The sequence below is a fragment of the Boleophthalmus pectinirostris genome, unplaced genomic scaffold (assembly GCF_026225935.1).
Source record: "Boleophthalmus pectinirostris isolate CB_2022bp ecotype Guang Dong unplaced genomic scaffold, ASM2622593v1 HiC_scaffold_14, whole genome shotgun sequence".
NCBI lineage: Eukaryota > Metazoa > Chordata > Actinopteri > Gobiiformes > Gobiidae > Boleophthalmus > Boleophthalmus pectinirostris.
The window spans coordinates 3,035,953-3,048,843 of NW_026571047.1; positions in this window are offsets into that span (position 1 = coordinate 3,035,953).

Genomic DNA, 12,891 nt, shown 5'->3' on the forward strand with positions numbered 1-12,891 from the left:
AAGAGCATTTATTACTCAAACATGCATGGATGTAACCTCTTCAGGCATGTTTTTGATGAGGCAATAACAGGATAGAGAGCAAAAATAAATCAAATTTTCATAATACCACCCTTTAATTTATGCACTTACACTAGACCAGTGCTTCTCAATTATTTTCTGTCATGCCCCCCCTAGGAAGAATAAAACATCTCGCGCCCCCCCGCGTGACTATAAATAGTATCATTTGTCTATAAAATTGTTATAAGTACACCTCGGCAATATTCAGCACGTTTTTGCTGAAAAAACTCAAGCGGCTTATCAGAGTGATTGGGGTGTAATGTATCGCCTTAATTTATTGGGCTTCATGCTGTCGGCTGCCAACATTTTTAGACACAGTAACACACCGGTCTTTCCTCGTCTCCCACCGTAGTCACAGTGAAGCCAAGCGCTACATACGCTTCGTCATATTTCCTCGTCTTAGCTTTCGGGAGATTTTCGTTTGTCTCTTTATCTCCGTCTCTCTCCGCCTGTCTTCTCATCCCTGTTAAATATTTTTTCATGGTGTCACTTGAGGGTCTGCTACACTTCGTGTCTACACTTCATACTCAAACTCTGTGCTGTGTGCAAAGCGCGCATGCTCAGTGCAAACAAAACTCCTACACCACCGAGCGAATGCTCCCTGCGCACACTCTGCCAATGACAGCGCCACTGCCCCCTAATGTAGTGGAAGTGCAATTGCACTTTATTCTAGGACAGTAAAAAAAAATCAAAATAAAAAAATAAAAAAGCATGTTCCCCGAGGTCAAACGCGCCCCCCTTGACGGAGCCTCGCGCCCCCCAGGGGCGCCCCACTATTTGAGAAGCACTGCACTAGACTAACAGCCTCAGAGAAGTTGTCATTGCTACATGTGACCACGAGAAGAGGAAAATCAATTCAATTCAGTTTCTCTTTTGCTATGGATCCTACCTGGACGACTGAGGAATTTCACAAACATGAAAAGGAAGAAGTTTTGGGCATTCAAGACCAGAATGGCATTCACAGGGACAGACTTTGTGACTTGTCAAAACCTCCTGTTAGAATTGTGAGGTTCTGTCTGCGGAAATTCCACCTCTTTGTAACCCTGTGTGAAAGTAATAATGGAACTGTGGAACATCTAGACAAGAGTGGAACGAGGAGACGAGAAATCAAACTTTTGTTAAATCCAGTTGAAAGTAAAGTACAGACAGCTTTCAGTCCACAAATGCACAAAGCTCTCATCTCTCGTTTGTCACGCAGCACTAGTGGTGTTACGGGATGTGAAGAGGTTTCGAAGCGTGTGTCGAGTAATCCAGGAAGTCTTTGGTGAAGCGCGTATCGAGGTTTGTATCGGTGACGTACGTGGTGACGTTCGAAGCCTCGCGAACCGTCCGTACCACTTGACTGGTTCAGGAAGTGGTTCATGGATTTGGCGCGATTCGAAACATAAGGGTCAGTGAAACATAACGGATTCAACCAAAACGTTTTGTGGTTTTGGGTTATTGCAAGTTTGGTACATTCTATTTGAGGTTCTTTTTTTTTTTTTTTTTTGTGATGGAGCACGCCTGTTTCATCTATGCACTGTGAATGTTTTTTTTTTTTTTTTTTTCTTTTTTTTCAAAAGCAGGGGAACTTCTCTGTAAAAATAAAAAAAAAAGCTTGATAAAAAAAATGATATTTTTATATAAAACTGAATAAAATGACCCTATTTTGCCATTCTTATTGTGTGCGCAGTCACATTACATCCTGATCTCCAATTTGCTCCTACTTTGTCTTTTAACCAGACCGTTATATCATGATCACAGACTCCAAGTTAATTCATTCACACTTTATGTTGAAATCACAAACATTCAAATATTTAATCGTTCATTTATTCAGTATAAATCTTTCCATCAGAACCTCGATGATCATATTGATTGTTCTATTTTCACTCTGCCTGTTATACAGTTTTTTTGGCCTCTTGATGGCGCAGTGGAGCAAATGAAGCACCTTGAAGCGTCGGCTCAAGAGTCGAGTAAATGGCTGGAACGCTTCAGTGCTTCATGGGGCTTCATCTCGACATCACTACGCAGCACTGCCCTGACTACAGACAGGTGTTTCTGATACAAACACCTTGCTGCAGGGGCGGAGTTTGAAGTGTGGATACCTTTTAGATGAGGGGCGACCAACACGTCAAGCGCGATCTACCAGTCGATCACCAAGGGAGTGTGGGTAGATCGTAGTGTCGTAGTACTCAAGACTGGTTTTGGTCCCGGAACTGGCCTCGAGACCATCATCACCACATGCACCTCCAGCGTGCGACTTGTCCCCGACAGCGTGTGCCCTCTCGTACCAGCATGTATCACAGGGCACTTTGTTTTAAACTTTTTAAAACACCCAACCTGTCCATCCACCTCACATCAGCGCACGGCTCCTCGCCTTTACACACTCTTGCTCCTCCCCACATATAGCGTACATCAGCGTACATCCCTCCTCAATGCGCACTGATTAGAAGAGCAAGATGAAATGAAAAGCAAAAACTAACCAAAATGTTATGTTGCAGTGGTGGCACAGAGCTGGCCTACAGCACTGAACAGACCTACTGCAACATGTGATTGAAGTTTTCCTCATAAAAGTGCACAAATGCATCTGTATTTGTCACGACATGTGTTTGGTAAATGTGCAGAGGCTAAATGCCACTGCAGAAGCAATAAGAGAATGTAACTCCAGTTAGGAATTTGAAAAAAAAAAAAAAAAAAAAAACAGGTTTAAAAATCCTACCCACTTTCTTCACTTTTTTCACAGTTTTGTGTAAAGTGCCAGTAGAATTGAGATTAAAGAAAAGGTACTCAAACAGTGGCTGAGGATCTAAAAAAAGGGTCACAGAGCGTTTAAGTACAGTACAGTTTGCTTGGCTTTGTAGTAGGTAGATCATTTTGACTTCCATCTATCCATTTTCTTCTGCTTATCAGGGGCCGGGTCGCAGGGGCAGCAGTCTAAGCAGGGACTCCCAGACTTTCTTCACCCCAGGCCAGCCGAGAGACTTAGTCCATCCAGTGTGTCCTAGGTCTTCCCCGGGGCCTCCTCCCGGCAGAACACCTCCCGAGAGAGGGGCCCAGGAGGCATGTGGAACAGATGCCCGAGCCAACTCAACTGGCTCCTCTCGACGTGGAGGAGCAGCGGCTCTACTCCGAGCTCCTCCTGTGTGACTGAGCTCCTCACCTTATCTCTAAGGGAGCGCCCAGCCACCCTGCGGAGGAAACTCATTTCAAGTGCTTGTATCCGCGATCTCGTCCTTTCGGTCACTACCCAGAGCTCATGACCATAGGTGAGAGTAGGAATGAAGACGAAGATCAATCACCTGCCCCTCGAACCCCCAACTCTCCCCTTAATCCTCCAGACCCCGCCCCTCCTCTCCCTTCACTCTCCCCTTTAGTCTTTTAGTTAAAACCCAGGTTAGCAGCTCTGTTTGAAATGTGGTTTTAGGTGTTTAGTCACTTGAATAAATTGTCTTCAGAAAATTTCACCAAGAATTTTGAAGACCAGGTGTTTGAAAGTCTACCATTTCCACTATCATTACATACTGTTAGTGAAATTACCCACACCTGTACATTACTATTCTGTTTTCCCGTCGCTGTGTGCATCTGTATTAGGCCCGCTACAAACTCCAAGCTCCGCGACTGTCATGGATAACCAGATCTATTTTCAATAAGAGGCGGATAAGAGGAGGTTAGAGTTTGGATGCTTTGTTATGACAGTATAAACGCGCTTATGAGGGCGTTAAAGTGAAACGCTGCTGTTTCTATAAAACTTCTCTTGTTTCCTCATAAAAATGCAAATGGAACAAGGATAAAGCCAAGATCCGACGAAAATATGGAATGAACCAAAAAAAAAAAACAGAAAAAAACATGGTGAATGAGGTCTATATGAAATGTTTCAAAGTGGCCAAAATGAGTTTATTTGAAATTTCCTTTCTGCAACATCAGTTTTGATTTAGGCTCCAGTATTGGTGAGCACATTTTACACAGTTTGCCCTAAACAGATTTGAACAGTCCACAGAAGCGACTTATCACGGGCTGCTGTTGTGTTTAATATTCTTATTGCACTTTCAATAAGGGATTGACTGACTTACTTCAGTGCATATTAAGTTGGGACAAATTACTTTTCTGGTATAACTTTCTATTGAGATAAAACTCAATTTCATTTTAAGTTTCACTGACTGAAGTTCGGATGATTGATACCACAATTTTTGGCATTGATCGGTAGTGATAATAGGAGGAGGAGTGGTAACAGTAGTAGTAGTAGTAGTAGTAGTAGTAGTAGTAGTAGTAGTAGTAGTAGCCAACATGCAAGTACGCAGTTAACCCACTACCTCAGTCTAAAAGTACACAAACTCAAGATGCACACTCTGAGCACCTCGACAAAAAATACATTTAATTAATTAATTAATTTATGTAAAATAAAATAAAATTAAGTAAAGTAAAGTAAAGTAAAATAAAATAAAAATAAGTATAAATAAATAAGAGTAATAGTATTAGTAGGAGTAGTAGTAGTAGTAGTAGTAGTAAGTAGCCAACATGAAAGTATGCAGTTAACCCACTACCTCAATCTAAAAGTACAGTACACAAACTCAAGATGCACACTCTGAGCACCTTGACTAAATAAATAAATAAATAAATAAATAAAATTAATAAAAATAAAATAAAAATAAGTATAAATAAATAAGAGTAATAATATTAGTAGGAGTAGTAGTAGTAGTAGTAGTAGTAGTAGTAGTAGTAGTAAGTAGCCAACATGCAAGTACGCAGTTAACTCACTACCTCAATCTAAAAGTACACAAACTCAAGATGCACACTCTGAGCACTTTGACAAAAAATAAATAAATAAATAAATAAATAAAAATAAAATAAAATGTATAAATAAATAAGAGGAATAGTATTAGTATTAAGAGTAGTAGTAGTAGTAGTAGCTGTTGTGTTTCATAGTTTTCAAATTCTAGTATGTGCTGATCATTGTCCCAGCTCGGGGACACAGGACATTTTATTATATCAGTTTTACAGTCTGTATTAAATCTAATTGCCTTGTAGAATGTTGGACTGTCATGTGGGAGGCACTGGTGGCTTTAGCTCAGTCGCTTTGTCCACTGAGCTGAAGGTTGGCAGTTTGAATTCCGATCTTGACATAAAATTTAAAAAAGAATTCATCATCATTGATTGGGCGCTCAGATCGACTGACCCACAGGTTGGCAATGTGATTTTAGCTTCCACACATGAATGCTGTCGTAGTGTCCTTGGGCAAGACAGTGGTGCTTTGAGAGCCTTGGAGGTGGAAAAGTGCTGTATAAAAAATGTGACCATTTACCATCTGAAACCCAGTAATAGCAGGCCCTGTTTACACGTACATGGGTATTTTTGTACGCATCTTTTACACGCAAATGGTGAATTCGCCTCTGAAAACAAATCTTTCTAAAAACTCTGGCTACAGTGGAGATTCTGAAAAACTACAGTTTCATGTTTGCATGTAAAGTGAGATACAAGGAGTTTTAAGAGCTGACACGCAGAAAGTGCGACCAGTGTTTTCCTTTTGCTTTGATAATGAAGGACATTGTTTTTTTTTTTTTTTTTTAGGGAAGCCCCTTGAGATGTAGCATCACGGGGGTCCTAAATACATTAACCAAAGTAGCATTTATAGAGGAGACAGCAAAACAGAAGGAAAGACAAACACAACACAAAGACAACATTCACACTACACACAGACAGCCTTCATACTACACAATACAGGATCCTAAGATGTACATGTCTCTGATTTTATCATCGCCACACATATATTTGCAAATTAGTGAAGAAAGAAACAAAAGCAAACATAGAACAAAATGTATTTTTTTATCAAAAACAAGGAGCAGGATGTTTGTATCTGAAGACTGACGCCTTAAAATGGTGGATTAATGTGATTGATCGGATTAAGGAGGTAAGTTGTCCTGTTCATTTGGAGCTGTGAAGTTAAATGCTCTGCGGCCAATTTATTTAATTTTTTTTATTATAGGAACATTAAAAAATAGTTGTTCAGTGTGACGTACATGATATGCTGATTTAAATGGAATCAAAAACTCTTGTAGGGTGGGGACTTTGAGTAATAACATTTAAACACAAATTGCAAAAAGTGTGATTGTCTTCTGGATGTAAGAGAGAGCCAGTTGAGCGATGAATACATTTGACAGTGTTGTGTTGTGATGATGAAGTATTCAGAGCAGCAGTGACTTTTTTTTTTCAGGTGCAAACAGTTCATGTGTTTCATTTGCACTCACAGCTGATGAATCATGTCCATGACCAGAGACCAATGAGGGCTTTAACAGATCTGTGGAGAGGCGAGCCCGCTCAGTAATGCACGTTTTTCAAAATATTTGTGAGTAAAATTTACAACTGTAATGAAATAAATGCTACAGGTTTGAATCTAAGACAGGCGCCACCCAGAGGTTCAGTGTAGTTATGACAGCTCTCGATGGAGGATTTATATGTGAGATTGATGCTGTGCGCACAATGTTATTTTCAAAAACAGAGGGAAGGAAATATTTGTTCCTCAACATACCCAGCTATGTGTAAATGAAGCTTTAGTAGTAATAGTAACTGGTGTTTTTCAGATTTTAGACTGTGGCAATGGGCCAACAGTCAGCTTTCTCTACTGATTGCATTTGTTCTTTGCCATGAAATACCCAAATGGTAAACACACAAGCAATGCACCTGATCATTCCCAGACCATAGAAGTCACTGTACTCCAACAAAAATCTGCATTTGAACAGTATTCATTTTACCTCCCCCCCATCAGCATTAAATAATATTGGCCAGTAGAATGTTGTGAAGTCATCTATAAACTCGCAACTGATTACTTTACTTTAAGTTTAAATCTCCAAAATGTAAATTCACAAATGTTGAATCTGATCATCAGTGACTAGACCCAAGAACTCCCTGTACTGAAACAAAAAACTGCATTTGAACAATAACCACCCCCATATGTATAAAATATTATTGGTCTATTGAATGTTGTGATGTCCCAGCAGTAGTAGTAGTAGTAGTAGTAGTAGTAGTAGTAGTAGTACTAGTAGCAGGAGGAGGAGGAGGAGTAACAGTACTAGTAACAGCAGTATCAGTATTATTGTTCGTCCGTTTTGATTCGGGCTCCAGTATTGGTGAGCACATTTAACACACTTTGCCCTAAACACATTTGAACAGTCCACAGAAGCGACTTATCAATGCTGCTGTTGTGTTTAATATTCTTATTGCACTTTCAATAAGGGATTGACTGACTTACTTCAGTGCATATTAAGTTGGGACAAATTACTTTTCTGGCAACTTTCTATTGAGATAAAACTCAATTTCATTTTAAGTTTCACTGCCATAGGAGTAGATGGAGTCGGAGTGGAGGCAGCAGTAGCAGACGTAGGATTGGTAAAAGTATTAGTCGGAGTAGCAGCAGTAGTAGCAGAAGTATTAGTAGTAGTCGGTCATGCTGCCATCTTGGATTACCTAGCAGTAGTTGAATTACCTGCAGCTTGATATAACATCACCTTAGAATTAGAAGGTTCCATCTGACATTTTTTTTGGTCAAATTTTACTTATTCATATATTCTTGTTCCTGGGTGAGAGGATTTTATGAGCAAAAACAGATGTACATTTTGAATATTCACTTGGTGTGAATTTGTCTGAACCAATATTTTGCAATTTGTAAACTTATGTTTGTGATCATAAACATACGTCTCACATTTGTCTTTTAAATGTGTAGTTTGGTAGATCTACAATTTACTACCAAGTAATCTTCAAAGCTTGTTCAAAATGAAATACTTTCATTTTATTTAAATTTTAGATCAGGGGTGTCAAACATACGGCCCGGGGGCCAGATCCGGCCCTCCAAGACCTTTAATCTGGCCCTCGGCTGATTTTGTACTAAAATATTTTAATTATATTTTCTATTAATATATTGGTAATTTTCTGTGGTGTTTATCACAGCAGCGTCTCCAGCGTCTCTGTACGTGGCCCCTCCCACCAGAGCAGCACAAATGAAGACTTGTCTGTTTCCAAACGCTCTTAAAGGACGATCGTTTTGACTGTTGACCGTGACACCCTCATCAGAAAAATGTCCAACATGAGAAAAGTGGAGGATTTTACAAGAAAAATGGACTTATTCCTATTTGCAAACAAGTTGATGTTAGAACATTGTGTTGAAATTGAATTTTTCTTTAAGTTTCAGGTAGTTCATAATATTATAATATTTTGTAAAAGAAAGAGTTCATCAGTTAAAAAAAAGATTTCTGTAATAGATTTGTGTTTCTCTGCACAAATATTTGAACTTGAATTGTTATTTTTGGAGTTTATATGCCGTGAGTTTTCTGATCCGGCCCCTTTAGGATCAAAGCAGGTTGGATACAGCCCTCGGACCAAAATGAGTTTGACACCCCTGTTTTGGAGGGTATGGACATTTCAAACTGCCCAAAGTTCGAATGACCCATAAAAGTGTCTGTGTGTCTATATGTGGTGAAAAACTCTGGAACAGTCTGGATACACGTCTCAAGCAACGCCAACATATCCATAAATTCAAGTTGTTATATAAACATATGGTCTGGTCACTGTATATACAGAGAGGGACTTAATATTTGAACAATATTTCCTTCTGTAGTGCTGGTTTCTGCTTGTTGTTTCCGCACCATTGCTGGTTTGTGTTGTCCATTACATGACTTGTATCTGTTGTTTATTACCATTGTCTGTATACTTAACATTACCATCGTTGGTCTGATTATGTTATACTGAAACTATAACAGTGACTCATTATTCACACTTGTAAATTAAATAGTTCATGTAGTTTTTTTTTTTTTTTTTTTTTTGCTGTGGTTATTTTTAATTCTATTATGATTTCACTTGTGTTATATGTTCCATTGTATAAGAATGTAACTCTCTACTTGCCCAAAACAAACAAATAAATAAATAAATACATAAATAAATACATACATAAAAATAAAATAAATTCTCTAAAACAGTTTTTTTTTTTCTATTATGATTTCACTTGTGTTATATGTTCCATTGTATAGGAATTGTCAGCTTTCCCTGGATGCAGCCTGAAAAGAGTCTTAAAGAGAGTCTAGGAGAGTTAAAGCAGTTCACAGACATGTTTCTTTATTGGCTCAGGCAGGTGCAGGTCTCTGATTCAAGTTGATTACAGGATTCAGCCACAGGCATCTCTTCATGTTTTTTTTTTACAGCAGAGCAGGTAGCTTTATAATCAACCATCTTGTCATATATTGACTGACTGTATAAGTTGTTTTTCCAGGAAATTCACAGTAATGTTGACCCAACATATGTTATCATGGGGTGGCATATGTTAAAGGGTTCAGACCCTCCCCTTTTCTGTCTCGTGTACAAATCAAAGTCCAATACCTCATGTCTTGGCCTTGTTGACACTTCAGAGTCCCGACATTGACCTCTCTTATAACACATAGGTGAAAAACAACATGTCAAGGGACATTGAGTGACTTCTATATTGCATGGTGAATTAACATGATTAAATGAAACATTAAAAACACGGAGATTAATTCTCACAAAATGTAAATACTTAAATTCATAAATACATAAATAAAATAAATGCTCTAAAACAGTTTTTTTTTTTTTTTTTTTTTTTTTATCATAAGTTGGACCCCTGGAACATAAGTCTGTTTTAGGCTTGTTTTGTTGGTAGGTAGATACTTTATTATTCCAAATTGTGCTTTTTCAGAATTAGAAGATTCTACCTGCAAAACTCCACTTCCCAGAACACCCCCTTTGACAAATGTCACACATTGCATGTTCCCAGTTTAGACTCCTGTATCCTCTCTTTCATTTCTGTTGTACAAGAGGTCAACAATTTAAACTTAAATATCTCAGAAGTACACACAACACAGATAATTCTACGGGAATGATAGGAGCTAATCTTCCCGCAGTACAGTTTACGCAGTAGTAGTAACAAGTAGTAGTTGAATAAGGAACAGCAGTAGTACGAGTTGTTGCAGTAGCAGTAGTAGCAGCAGTATTAGTGGTATTAATAGAAGTATAAGGTAACCTGTGTTTAGTTCAGTTTATGCAGTGAACACACTACCTCAACTCGAAAGTACACAACCCCAAGTACACACACACACAAACACACACACACACACTGCAACAAAGTACTATACGCTGTGTACTCCCCCTGCTCGCACTACCTTAAACCTGTGAGCAGTACGCTAACTGCAGCCCATCTGACAGGTGCCACAAGCTGACAGGAGCAGATAGTGAGGACGCGCCTGTTGTTTGGAGGTGCGCCGTCCCTGCTTTGGTTCCAAGTTTTCTTTCCCTTTTTCTTTTTCTTTTCTCCTCTCGTCTTTTCCTGATTCGAGCGTTGTGTGGACGTCTGGTACAGAGCCACTCATCACGGTGACAGCTACAAGCCTGCCGAGATAGAACAGGATCTGCACCAACAGCGCCGTGTGAATGAGTTCTGTGGGGTTTTCTGCTCCTCCAATGGCTCTTTGGATTTGAACAACTGTGGAAAAGTGAACTTGCATTGATTGTCAGGTACCAGCAAGAGGAGTAAACCAAAGAGAGTACAGAGGACAGATAACTGTGCAACAGAGTGAAGTATAAGTACTTTTAGTGAGGAGACTGAGAGCTGGGAGTATGAGGAACAGTCAGATATTTGTAATGACAAACACCTGTCAGCTCAGTTCTATGTGATGTCATGCAGTACTTGATATTACAGTGGCCCCTGGAGATAGTACATACACTCTTTTGGACTGTTTTGGACCAGAAAGATGCAAATGTATCTAGTTTGCTTTAAAACTGCCAAAAAGAAAAGGGGACAGTATATTATACTCTCCCAACACCATATACACGGTTTAGAAGCACAAAAGCTGATTTATGTTTATGTTGTTTAGTTCCACTTTAAGAAGATTGTTTTTCTAGGATGTCTAAGTGTTTTCCAAAACTCTCAGAGACCAGCGCGGAGGAAAATTAGCTGTGAAAGTAAAGCACCAGCATAGTAATGCACACCTCCTGATTGTACATCCATCCATTCATTTTCTTTCGCTTATCTGGGGCAGGGTCACGGGGGGATCAGTCTAAGCAGGGACTCCCAGACTTTCTTCACCCCAGACACTTCCTCCAGCTCCTCCAGAGGGATCCCGAGGCGTTCTCAGGCCAGCCCAGAGACATAGTCCCTCCAGCGTGTCCTGGGTCTTCCTCGGGGCCTCCTTCTGGTGGGACATGCCCAGAACAGATGCCTGAACCACCTCAGCTGCCCCTCTCCACGTGGAGGAGCAGCGGGTCTACTCTGAGCCCCTACTGTGTGGCTGAGCTTTTCACCTATCTCTAAGGCAGGGGTGTCCAAACTTTTTTTCATCAAGGGCTACATGTCTAAACACAGACAAAGCAGAGGGCCGACTGAGGGCCATAGACTAATGCTTAGTACAGGGAATAATTGAAATATGTGCATGTTTAATGCATTAGAATGAGCCATCAGACTTTATTCATGCTAAGATCCTTAAAACCACACACTAAATATTAAATATTATTATATTTATTATTATTATTATTATTATTTGCTCAACTTAAAGTGTTGAAAATGCAGGATATTGCTGACTTAAGTATCCTCAAAGTCATGTATAAAGCAAAGTGCAATGTATCACCTGTAAATATTCAAAGACTGTTTGAGATGAGAACAAAACACTACAATTTAAAAGGAACCTACAAGTTTGAAAAACCCAGATTCAGAACCAAGGTTATGGAGCGAAGTGTCGCTGTGAAAGGAGTTAAGTTATGGAAGAGTCTTGACAAAGAAATAAAAGAATCAAGTACAATGACGACATTTAAAAAACATATAAAATCGAATGCAGTGTGTATGTATGAAAAAGAAAACTAAGTTGTTGTGTATAATAATGCAAGATTTACTGTTTACAATTGATCAGTAATTGTGCCTGAACTGATATGGAATGTTTAGTGACCATCGGTGTTGATGTTTTGTCTTGAAAAAGGAAAGGGGGGCAGATAACATAAGATTTTTTTCTTCTTTCTGCTCCTTTTCATTCATTTCTTGTGTGTTTGATGTTGTGATACTGTCGATGTCTTTTTATGCTTTATGAATGAAATAAAAAAATAAAATAATATAAATATATATAATATATATATATATATATATATATATATATATATATATATATATATATATATATATATATATATATATATATATATACATATATATATAACAAGGTAGATTTTTCAAAAAACTTGCAGTAAAAAAATATATATTTTTAATTGGTGCAAGGTAATTTGGGCCAATTCACCTGGAAGTCTGCGGGCCAAGAACAATTTGTCTGAGGGCCACATTTGGCCCCTGGGCCACAGTTTGGACATGCCTGCTCTAAGGGAACGCCCAGCCACCCTGCGGAAGAAACTCATTTTGGCCGCTTGTATCAGCGAGCTCGTCTTTTTGATCATTGCCCAAAGCTCATGACCATCGGCGAGGGGAGGAACGTAGATTGACGTCCTGCTGCTTGAATTGAAAGCTTTGCCTTTTGACTCAGCTTCCTCTTCACCACAAGAGTCCAACCTCAACTGGAGAAGTATCTTGGGTCTGGACAATAAAATGCATTTTAATTAGACACAGACAGCACACAGCACACAGCAGACTTATTCTGACCTCAAGAGCTGCTTATACATTATATCTGTTTATATCTGTACTGGGGCAAATACCTGGAAAAAATCAGATAGGAGCTCTTCAACCATGTAATAGTTTTAATTTCATAAAATATACCTGCAGTGGTTTTGTTTCTGCTTGATGCAATTTTGCTGACGTTTATTTATAGTCCCATTGAGATTCAGAATCTCATTTACAGGAGAGTCCAGGCCCCAGGAAGGAGCCTA